This window comes from Haliotis cracherodii, unplaced genomic scaffold (genome assembly GCF_022045235.1).
Source record: "Haliotis cracherodii isolate W230 unplaced genomic scaffold, xgHalCrac1.p SCAF_11, whole genome shotgun sequence".
Taxonomy (NCBI): Eukaryota; Metazoa; Mollusca; class Gastropoda; order Lepetellida; family Haliotidae; genus Haliotis; species Haliotis cracherodii.
Genome location: NW_027266266.1, coordinates 40,260,418 through 40,272,366, shown reverse-complemented (window position 1 = coordinate 40,272,366; position 11,949 = coordinate 40,260,418). Strand labels below are relative to the sequence as shown.

The 11,949-nt window shown below is 41.0% G+C and overlaps 1 protein-coding gene across 1 annotated transcript in view; it reads left to right on the top strand.

Moving 5' to 3' along the window:
- The first annotated feature begins 959 nt into the window (after nt 1-959).
- LOC139455785 (trichohyalin-like) overlaps nt 960-11,949 on the top strand; it is a 138,850-nt gene continuing 127,860 nt past the window's right edge. Inside the window, exon 1 of the mRNA XM_071237331.1 lies at nt 960-1,030. The gene's annotated coding sequence lies outside the window, so the exon portion shown is untranslated. The remainder of the gene's footprint in view (nt 1,031-11,949) is intronic.

Below are 11,949 nucleotides of genomic sequence, written 5' to 3'. Positions count from 1 at the left end.
AGTTTTCAAGTGTGTTTGTATTTTTTATGTATGTTTTTTTCAGTCTTCATATTGTTGCTTGTATGTCAGAAATGTTAGAAATGTGTTGTTAAAAACATACAGAAGTATTTTGATTCATTTGAACCTTATAAAACTCGGGGTAGAATTGGTCTTCAGCAACCCATGCTAACCGTTAAAGGCGACTATACTTGTCATAAGAGGTGACTAATGGGATCGGGTGGTCAGGCTTGCTGATTTGGTTGATGCGTGTCATTATCTCCAATTGCGAGGAGACCTGTGAAGATCCGGGGTAGAATAGGTCTTCAGCAACCCATACTTGCCGTAAAGTCAACTGACTTGGTTGATGCATGTCACTGATCCCAAATGGGCTTCACACATTGTACCCATGTCGGGAATTGAACCCTGGTCTTTGGTGTGACGAGTGAACGCTTTAACCACGAGGCTACCCGACCGCCCCCTTCCTATATAGAGAATGCAAAACAAGATGTTTTGGGGTATTATCAAAACTTCAAAAAGGATGGTTATAAATAGGATCATACCATGACAGATTAACTAGTAATATAGAATTATCGGTGGTCCTTAACATATTATGAGTGGCATATCTAATTATGAGGCTGGTGAGTGTATAGCTATTAACATTTAGTTTGTTCCACAAATATAAAACTCTATGTGAAATGTTCAGTCAGTCATAAATATCATGTTCTCCAACCTGAGAAACAACAATGGTTCACTGATTTCTCATTTCATGTTTGATTGGCAGTTGTACATATCTCCTGATCTGTGTCCCAGGCACAGAGGCATGTCCAGACAGAAATCCCTCCTCAGGGATTTGAGATGGTCCCTGAATCTTCTCACCCCAACGAGCTCCTGGAGTACCTGACAACGAACTCGTCAATAGCGCAGGTATTTGGCAGGACTCCCACTGACTGGCCACCACGGACTGGATCCCAGGTGGACCTTCGGACATCTGGACACATGGAATAACAGGACACGTACAGTGCATTCTGGATTATGACAGTGGAGTTATAAGGTGAGAAGTTGCTGGCTCTTTAGCCTGTTCATTTCATTTTGGGTAACTGGGAAGGGAAATGACACCCAATGTATTCATGGACATGCACACCAGGCAATATTATATTGCATGGCTCTTTTGCACATGACTAGAACAACAGGATAAAAACATGCTTGATTTATGGAAGTTATTAAACTGGATATGGACTTAGATAGCCCAGAGGTGTCATTTTTTCTGGTTTTCCTTTTTATTATGTGTTTAAAATTTTAAAAAACCCATCAAATTAAATTTTCAAATCATCTTTACTTTTAGAACTTGTATTTCGTCTCTGTATGAGGATTGAACTGATCCAAAACCACCTGATAAAATATTCACTTAGGCCCATAAACATCATGGCAGTTGCTCCCTGTCAAGTCCAGCTCTGCTCTAATCTCTGTTTACATTTCCAAAGATAATCCTCTTTCCTCTGAATGGACGTTTACCATACTGACTATTACAGCTGACCATGGTCAGCAAAAGCTAAGAATTTTTTCTTCCTGTGTCTGAGATTAAGCCTCCATTGACATTGACTAGGCAATAGGGATCAGCATGCCCCGTGTAGACTGCCCTTACTGATATACTCGTATTCAACCAGGTCTGTTTCATTTGTACAGTGTACAGAAAGTTACCACGGGCATGCAAACTTCCCATTAGTCATGGGTGACTGCTTGTCGATTTCACAGTCATTTCTTGGGAAGGTCTGTATATTTTGAAGTACGATATACTGGAATTTATTCATGATTTGTTTTTATGACAGGCCCTTGTAGATATATACAGGTTAAAACATACCAGTGGACAAGGCAATGTCTGAGGATCTATACAAGTTCCCTAGCTCTTGTTTCAATAGATATTTGATCTGAGTTCTATTTAGTTCTGGAATGATTTTGTCTCAGTGTACAATTATTATCATAAATGTTCATGTCTGTCTCACAACTGGAAGAGTTTAATTGAAATAGAGAGAGTGCTACAGAAATTAATTGTTTTACAATGTTGATAAAAAGAAATTGTGTTTATACAGTAAACTATGGTTATAACAAACTAAAAGGGACCACTAATTTTAGGTTGTTATAGCCGTAGTTCAGAAAGTGGGGATGAAATTCGTGGAACTTTGTCAAATCAAGGTCACCATGACTGTCAATTATAAGTCATTGTTAATTGAATGGGAGTGTGCTGCATGATGATTGGTCGAAAAGCTGTTCGGATCTTGGAAATCTTTTGGGCCTTGATTTGTATTATTTGTTTGGTTGGTTGTTTAACACCGCACATATACGACTGCAGTCTGTAAATAATCACATCTAGACCAGACAATCCAGTGCTAGACATAAGCATCCATCTGCGCAATTGGGATAGAATGACGTGCATCAACCATGTCAGCGAGCCTGACCACCCGATCCCGTTAGTCCCCTTTTACGGCAAGCATTGGTTGCTGAAGACGTATTCTACCCCGGATCTTCACAGGTCTCCCTGTGTATGAATACATTTGATAATCTTTTTTTTTCTCAATCACAAATTTGACATTTGGTTTGCAAAATGGATGCAACAATAATACTAAATTTGATCAATATTAATCAGAACAACTTCAAAATAGTGTGATGTCATTGCCTTTATAGTGTGATGTCATTGCATTTATAGTGTGATGTCATAGCATTCCACTGTGATGTCATGTCTGTCTCAACTGGAAGAGTTTGATTAAAATAGAGAGAGTGCTACAGAAATTAATTATTTTACAATGTTGATAAAAATAATTGTGTTTATACAGTAAACTGTGGTTATTATGAACTAAAAGGGACCACTAATTTTAGGTTGTTATAGCTGTAGATTGTTATAGGCACAAATACACCCTACATATAACAGTTTGTTTTATCAGTTCAGTATAAGCGTGTTCATTATAAACGTAGTTTACTGTACCATCTTTTCGGAATGAAATTTCAAGGCACCAAATACTCAATACCCACAGGGGCGGTCAGGTAGCCTAGTGATTAAAGCTTTCGCTTGTCACGCTGAAGACCCGGGTTCGATTCCCGACATGGCTACAATGTGTGAAGCCCATTTCTGGTGTCCCCCGCCGTGATATTGCTGGAATACTGCTAAGACCATACTCACTCACTCACTCATTACCTACAAATCTGAAAACACATTATGTCTTAATTCAAGAAAATCAGTGTTGTGATATTATTCTCTTGGGATGACGAAGGTACATGGCTTAAATAATATATTGAGTTTATATAAGACTATTTATGGAAATGATAACCAAAGGTTTTTCTATTCTTTAAAAGATGTTTCATGTCATTTGCATGCATATTTATCTCACAAAGAATATACTCAGTTCCATTCTGTGTGTGATGAGGATAACAACGCGTGTGGGTCTGGCGTTGATTAATGAACAATTTGCATACTCATATATGCAAGGGATCGGCGTATGGTTCCTGTAGGAAGTGACAACTTGGAGACGATGGCTTGCGGTATATACAGTTTTACTTTATACATGTAGCTATAAACATACAGAAGACACTATGTGCCAGGTCGCACATGGTGGTAGTGGTTGGTGTCTAGGTGCCCCGGAGCACCCAGCCTAACCCTAGCTAGGCTAAGGGTAAGACCTTTCTTTTTTTTTTCTCCTGGACCAAGGCTTATATAGCCAAGGTCACCTGACATTTAGTAGTAATAAATATAAATGTAAACAGTAAATCATCAGTGACATACTTGCACATCCTGTTCAGGATGGCAGACGGTCGATGTACACAAAAATGGGGATTAACAAATAGGATTAGCATCTTATAAATAACAGCAATTAAATGTTTCGAGGCATATAGATGTCATGGCTCCAGGGTAATGAGCCTTTGCAATCAAATGTTCTTCAGACAATGGGTGTCGTAAATCAGTCACCATGACAACTTCCCTCCGTTACGTGAAGCTTGGACCCCAAGCTTATATGAGTCCAAATTGATATGTGTGAGTTTTTTCACCAAAAACAACCATGCAAATGTGAACAAAATCAGTTACATGAAATCCTTATGCAACAAATATATCTATGCAATGACGGTATGAAAGTGATCATCTAGCCAATTTGAATTAATGCCAGTTTGAAAACTAACCAAGTGATCTTTATAATGTGCAATTTCCCTACAAGGTAATTACTGCTTTTCACAGATTCAATAAATATCACTGAAGGTTCTTTGAATTCAGGAGTCTGGCTTGGCGGTGCGACTCAGTACCGAATAATGATAATGAGTAATGTCATAAAAAGTACAAATTAAACATCTCAGCAAATATTTCGCATAAAGAAATTTGAAACCAGGAGTCTAGCTTTACCGCGTGACTCAAACGGTACTTGTGGGTACTATTGCCCTTTTAAGTACAATGGGTGCTCTTCCCGTGTCTTTGACGGAGCTTGCCCAGATATTTAGGGTGCGATGCCCAAGAAAAAAAATCCTTAATTCCGACATCAAAATTCTGAAATGGTGAATACTGCTGTGCTGTTAATTACTTAATACTGACATACAATAAACATATGTGTAGGGGTGGCTCACCCAAGAATATCCCTAATCTGAATTCAAAGTCCTACAAAATACATTCAATTTTGTACCAAACTGTGCACATTAATTACTTGTAACAAATGCCAAATTTTGTCGTTTAGATCTTTGAAATTACGAGTCGAGCTTAGAGGTGTGACTCGATAACCCTACAGCTTAGGTTTGTCTGGGCCCTAGCTGCAACTATATGTCTGGCGTGGCCTGGAGACATTTCAAAGATTCCCTACACAATAACTTCAAAGATCTAGCTTGACTAAAGATGTAATTTGGAGTATATTGCACATATATATAATTGAATTTTGAAAAGACACATTTTGGCATTAATATACTGGCCTTGATTAAACATACCTGGTTGCACTATTCAACAGTCACACAATATATATCCTTGATTGAGTCCATGTAAGTAAACACAAATTAGTAAGTCCCAATGAGATATCTTGTACACAGTGTCCATCTTGTAGGTGCCCGTGAGGCGGTTTCTGTATTGTGCAGGGTCTGCATGAAGATGGCTGTGGTCGGGTCTCTGTGGGATAGGCGTGTATACTTCTTTTCTTAGGTCATGTGCAGGAACGACATCTAGAAGGGGAATTCTTAGCAGTGTTGCTAAGATATTCGAGCAGGGAAGGTTTGGGATCGGAGAACTTGTTCTTGATTGGAGAGGTTCTTGTTCTTTCTTCAATCTTGTTAAAGGCCATTTCTTCGTTCTTGGTGATTGGCCCCCAGGAAGGTAGTATATCCTTTTAATAAGAGACTGTCACTTCCTACAGTTCTGTGAACCATATGCCATGCTGCAAAGAGGTACAGGAAAGGACAGACTAAGAAGTCTGTCATACCCGATAGCTCCACCAAATTAACAACGCGTGTGGGTCTGGCGTTGATTAATGAACAATTTGCATACTCGTATATGCAAGGGACCGACGTATGGTTCTCAGTAGGAAGTGACAACTTGGAGACGATGGCTTGCGGTATATACAGTTTTACTTTATACATGTAGCTATAAACATACAGAAGACACTATGTGCCAGGTCGCACATGGTGGTAGTGGTTGGTGTCTAGGTGCCCCGGAGCACCCAGCCTAACCCTAGCTAGGCTAAGGGTAAGACCTTTCTTTTTTTTTTCTCCTGGACCAAGGCTTATATAGCCAAGGTCACCTGACATTTAGTAGTAATAAATATAAATGTAAACAGTAAATCATCAGTGACATACTTGCACATCCTGTTCAGGATGGCAGACGGTCGATGTACACAAAAATGGGGATTAACAAATAGGATTAGCATCTTATAAATAACAGCAATTAAATGTTTCGAGGCATATAGATGTCATGGCTCCAGGGTAATGAGCCTTTGCAATCAAATGTTCTTCAGACAATGGGTGTCGTAAATCAGTCACCATGACAAGGATAAGGCTAGAAAAGGTATGGTGATATATAACATATTGCATCTAAACATTTGGTTATATAGCTTATCACATCTACACATCAACCCAAACATTAATAAGTACATAAATATTAAATACCAAAGTCAGAGTTATTTTTGTTATAACCATGTCGAATGTCAACAAATTTGATATGAAATGTTTGTTTTTTGTATATTTGAAAAAAGCAACACATGTCATCATATAAGTGAATTACTGAATGGCTCCCAGCTTCCTTTATGTGAAAGTCTTGCAGTTCATATAGCTCACGCGTTCCCGTTTACCGATAAAAAACAGTTTTTTACCGGTAAAATTGAGCTTGGACTGGTAATTCATGTGACAGCCAGTCCCTGTGAACCGGCAAATAGAGTACATGTACCTTATAAATTCTTGTTGTTGAACAAAACATCGGCGATATTCATATAAGTATATTTTTCGAATGAAGTCAGCTTGTCTGTTACCTTCAGGGATTCCCCTTGTCTATTTTGAGTGCAAGGAAATAATATTTGTCCCCCGCCGCACGAAAGCACGAAGCGGGGGATATAGTATTCACGACTTTCCGTACGTCCGTCCGTACGTCCCACCTGTTTGTTGCCGCGATATCTCAAGAACTAAACACTGGATTGTCTTCATATTTGGAACTATGGTGTATATACAGACTCCACAGGTACCAGTCGGTTTTGGTGACCTTGACCTCATTTTCAAGGTCACAGCAGGCAAATCTGCTTTTGGAGTTGGAAAACGGTGTTGCCGCGATATCTCAAGAACTAAACACTGGATTGTCTTCATATTTGGAACTATGGTGTATATACAGACTCCGCAGACACCAGTCGGTTTTGGTGACCTTGACCCCATTTTCAAGGTCACAGCAGGCAAATCTGCTTTTGGAGTTGGAAAACGGTGTTGCCGCAATATCTCAAGAACTAATCACAGGATTGTCTTCATATTTGGTACTATGGTGTATATACAGGCGGGGGTCATTTCGTCACTTTGTGACAAATACTTGTTTGTTTTGGTTTAAGGTTCAGTATATATTTGAAGCGACTTAGTCTTGAAAAAAAAAGAAAAAAAAAGAGAAAATTGTGACTGAACTTTGTGCGAATTATGTGTAGATTTAACTAAGTTACTTCAGGGATGATGTCATGTTGAATGAATTAAAACCAAATAATTTTAATACGTTTTTTTAATTTTTGAAAGTTGGGACTGACAGAAATTAGGAGGGGACTGGTAATTTTTAGTGTTGCCAGTCCACCAGGACTGGCAGTTTCAAAAGCCAGCGGGAACCCTGAGCTCACGTGTCTAACATGTAATGATATTTTAGAAAGGAACTCTTCTATGCCGGTGCCATTATGGCTTAACAATGCCCAAATGTTTTTTGTGTAATGGGATATAGGTGAGCTATTGCTCCATATCATTTCTCAGGTTGTGGATTTCAATCATTTTGGGGTTTCATGCCCAAAACATGTAATCTGTGATCAGTGCACTCTAGGCTGTGCCATAGACTCATAACTCAACACCCTTGTTCATTTCTCTCTGTGTATGGATGCATTCACAGCAGATGTAGATTGCACTGTGCTCACCTGTCGCCCCTGTGATTTATGCAACTGATGTCTCGTTTCCTGATGTAGATATCGTGTGTTGAGGTTGTTGAGGAATGTTTGGGAAGAATCAATCAATCCATTAATCAATTAAATGTCCACTGGATATTCAGTGTGATTTTACCGACACGTTTATCTTTGCTGATACTATTGACTATATTTAAGTGCCAAATATCCAAATTATTCTTGATGGTCTGCTAATAACTGACAAAAACCTTTGTGTATTGGCCACTTTATTCTACAGCTGTGGTGTTGTGCACTTACAATATGCTACTGGTATAGTGTTGTGCACTTACAGTATGCTACAGCTGTGGTGTAGTATTACCGTATGCTACAGCTGTGGTGTAGTATTACCGTATGCTACAGCTGTGGTGTAGTATTACCGTATGCTACAGCTGTGGTGTAGTATTACAGTATGCTACAGCTGTGGTGTAGTATTACCGTATGCTACAGCTGTGGTGTAGTATTACCGTATGCCACAGCTGTGGTGTAGTATTACCGTATGCCACAGCTGTGGTGTAGTATTACCGTATGCTACAGCTGTGGTGTAGTATTACCGTATGCTACAGCTGTGGTTCAGTATTACAGTATGCTACAGCTGTGGTGTAGTATTACAGTTTGCTACAGCTGTGGTGTAGTATTACAGTATGCTACAGCTGTGGTGTAGTATTACCGTATGCTACAGCTGTGGTGTAGTATTACCGTATGCTACAGCTGTGGTGTAGTATTACCGTATGCTACAGCTGTGGTGTAGTATTACCGTATGCTACAGCTGTGGTGTAGTATTACAGTATGCTACAGCTGTGGTGTAGTATAACAGTATGCTACAGCTGTGGTGCAGTATTACCGTATCAAGTGAGGGAAGGTGTACAAGATGGGGTGGAAGGGGGTATCAAGTGAGGGGAGGTGTACAAGGTGGGGTGGGTGGGGTACAAGGTGGGATGGGTGGGGGTATCAAGTGAGGGGAGGTGTACAAGGTGGGGTGGGTGGGGTACAAGGTGGGATGGGTGGGGGTATCAAGTGAGGGAAGGTGTACAAGGTGGGGTGGGTGGGGGTATCAAGTGAGGGGAGGTGTACAAGGTGGGGTTGATGGGGTAGAAGGTGGGGTGGGTGGGGGTATCATGTGAGGGGAGGTGTACATGGTGGGGTGGGTGGGGTGGGTGGGGGTATCAAGTGAGGGGAGGTGTACAAGGTGGGCTGCCAAGTGTGAGGGTGGGATATGTGCGGGTGAGGGGTACAAAGTGAGATGGGGGTGGGGGGGTACCAAGTGATGTGAGAGGTATAAAGTGAGGGGTGAAGTGCCAAGTGGGATGTGTGTTTTAGGGAGTGGGATGTGTGTTGAGGGGAGGTACCAAGTGAGAGGAGAGGTTACAAAGTGAGGGGGGAGTACCACATGAGGATAGGGGTACAAAGTGAAGGGGGAGTACCACATGAGGATAGGGGTACAAAGTGAGGGGGGAGTACCACATGAGGATAGGGGTACAAAGTGAGGGGGGAGTACCACATGAGGATAGGGGTACAAAGTGAGGGGGGAGTACCACATGAGGATAGGGGTACAAAGTGAGGGGGGAGTACCACATGAGGATAGGGGTACAAAGTGAGGGGGGAGTACCACATGAGGATAGGGGTACAAAGTGAGGGGTGGGGTATGTAGGGGTGGGGTGCCACAATGAACATGTGTTTGCACTCAGCCAACCCACCCTCTCTCTCTTCAGTGTCCAAGTGAAGTCAGCACATTATACATAGTGTACGTCAGTATCACTATGTATGTACCTCATCCTGACATGACATCTTCGGTTATCCGGGGTATTGTATCTCCCGTCTATTATGATAAATACCCTGGACCCTATCGCGACCATAACAAAAGTGACCCCACAACCTCAATCACTCCTATCTCTGACCTCGCACAGAATTTCGTTCTCTCATCAGAATGATTTGATTGGACAATATTCCAGAAATATCAAGGCTGGGGACACCAGAAATGGGCTTCACACATTGTACCCATGTCGGGAATCGAACATGGGTCTTCGGCATGACAAGCAAACACTTAAACCACTAGGCTGCGCGACCGCCCCCTTTCTAAATGAAGATATGGTATTAAATGGGCCCAGAGTATACATCACAATAGAATGGATAGTCGAGGTTGAACTTATTTAATGGGGTTGATGTATGAAGTTCTCACTCACACACTCACAGACTCACTCGCGCTCGCTCACTCACACACCCGCTCGCCCACCCACCCACCCATTCACTCACTCACTTACGCAACCACTCAACCACCCACTCACTCACTCAACCATTCACTCACCCACCCACCCACTCAATCTCTCACTCTATTGTTTCTTCTTTCCATTCTGTCATGTCAGAGATCATACAACATTCACCCCATTAATGTATTGTATGCTCAACTAACACAAGCCCTGCCTATTGTGGGGCCACACAAGGCCGGCACCATACAACATGTGGGATACTACAAAACCTGGTAGTAATGGCTGCTGCCAGTGCTATGTTATCTGGTGGACTGGTTGTATCAAAGAGCAGTGGTAACAAAGATCTGTCTAAGGTTAATTTATGATCTCCTGGGAATGTAGTGGCTCGTGTGTGTGTCGGAGCTGGTAAACAACAGCATAGCTTTTCTGATACTATATATCTACAGTGGTCAGTTGGGACACTAGATAGGGTAATTAATAGTTCTGGGCCCTGTTTCACAAAAAGATCTTACCACTAAGACGACCTTAATTCCAAATTCACTAATATTGACCAAGGGCAGTCATGGAGCTAAGATGGCTTGTGAAATTTAGAGAGCTATAGCCTGTTCCACAATGATCCAAGATGAGCGTAATGCCTAGTCTTTAACGCAGTAATAATAGTCATAGAATGAAGCCAGTACAGACCTTGAAACATAATCAGGACAAAACTCATGTTATGATTAACACACAACTCCGAGGTTTGGGTTGAAAATGTAAAACAACAAGTGGGCCGGGGTAGAAGCCAGCATGAGGTATTACTTTTCAATGAAAACCAATCAGGAATGTTTTAAGTAACTTAATACCATCTAAAAGCAAAAATACCAGAAAGAATAAGAACATATAGGGATACCATATAGTAAAACAACAAAGTGGTCACTGTATAAAACAAATTGAATGACAGCGGCTGAGTGAAAGACCACATGCAGCATGCACACAACTGAAGTCATGACATCTAAGATTGAACACCCTTTTATCACCTGCCCCAGTCAAAAATCAACTTTAGATGCATATTTAAAGAGTATCATGTATATTTTTATTAATCTTTGGTGATGTAACACTCCACATGTAAGTTAGAAAGTCAAGGGTATTCTCTGAGAATGCCCAGGGCATGGATTTTGTAACTATCAACCAAGTTTATGGGCTTTCCACTATTTGTAGAAACCCTAAGAACAATAAGATGACGTCACTATAAGTCTATGATTGGGATTTAAAGCTTACTTTTTCTGACACATTTAAGGTGCTTTCGGCTACTTGACAACCCCATATGCTATGATAATACATTATGAATAATGTCAAAATTCATAGAGTTAGAATCTTGTTAGGTGTCTGTTTTAGATGACCTTTGAATAATCCTGACCAAAACCTTTCATCTATAAAAAAGTATATGCCAAGTCTAATGATACTGCAAGAATACTCTGTGTGACAAAGCCTTTTAGATTCAATCCTAGCTCGGAATCGCATTATTGATATGCCAGAAATCAGTGACTTCTCTACTTTCCCCTACCGAGACCTACACGGACATTTCAGTCAATATACACGGCCATAAATACTGCGACTCCACCTTGAGGTTTCGTATTGTCATTTATTGAAGAGTGAGTGGACCCTCAAGCCCCCCCGGATTGCCCAATGTCTGATATATGGTCCAGATAAAGGGAGATGGTATGTTGAGCTATGGACAAGCTATATGCAAACTATGTACAAGCAATGTACGAGCTGTGTACAGACCATGTCAGGTTAAGGGCTTGTACATTTCACCGAGGACTTGGTCAATTACTCCCTGAAATCAACATGATAAGTAAATATGTAGGTTTCAAAGGAGGAAATTTAAGTGTGTTCAGCTTGTTCGACAGGTTATCGGTTTGTGTTAAGTTGACAGTCAGTGTAAATATTTGTGGTAATACATTTGTTGAGGATTTTGTACATGGTTGTAGTTAGCTGCTATTATATGCAGATGTGAGTGAGTGAATGAATATGGTTTTGCGCCGCTTTTAGCAATTTTCCAGCAATATCACGGCGGGGGACACCAGAAATGGGCTTCACACATTGTACCCATGTCGGGAATCGAACCCGGGTCTTCGGCCTGACGAGCGAATGCTTTAACCTCTAGG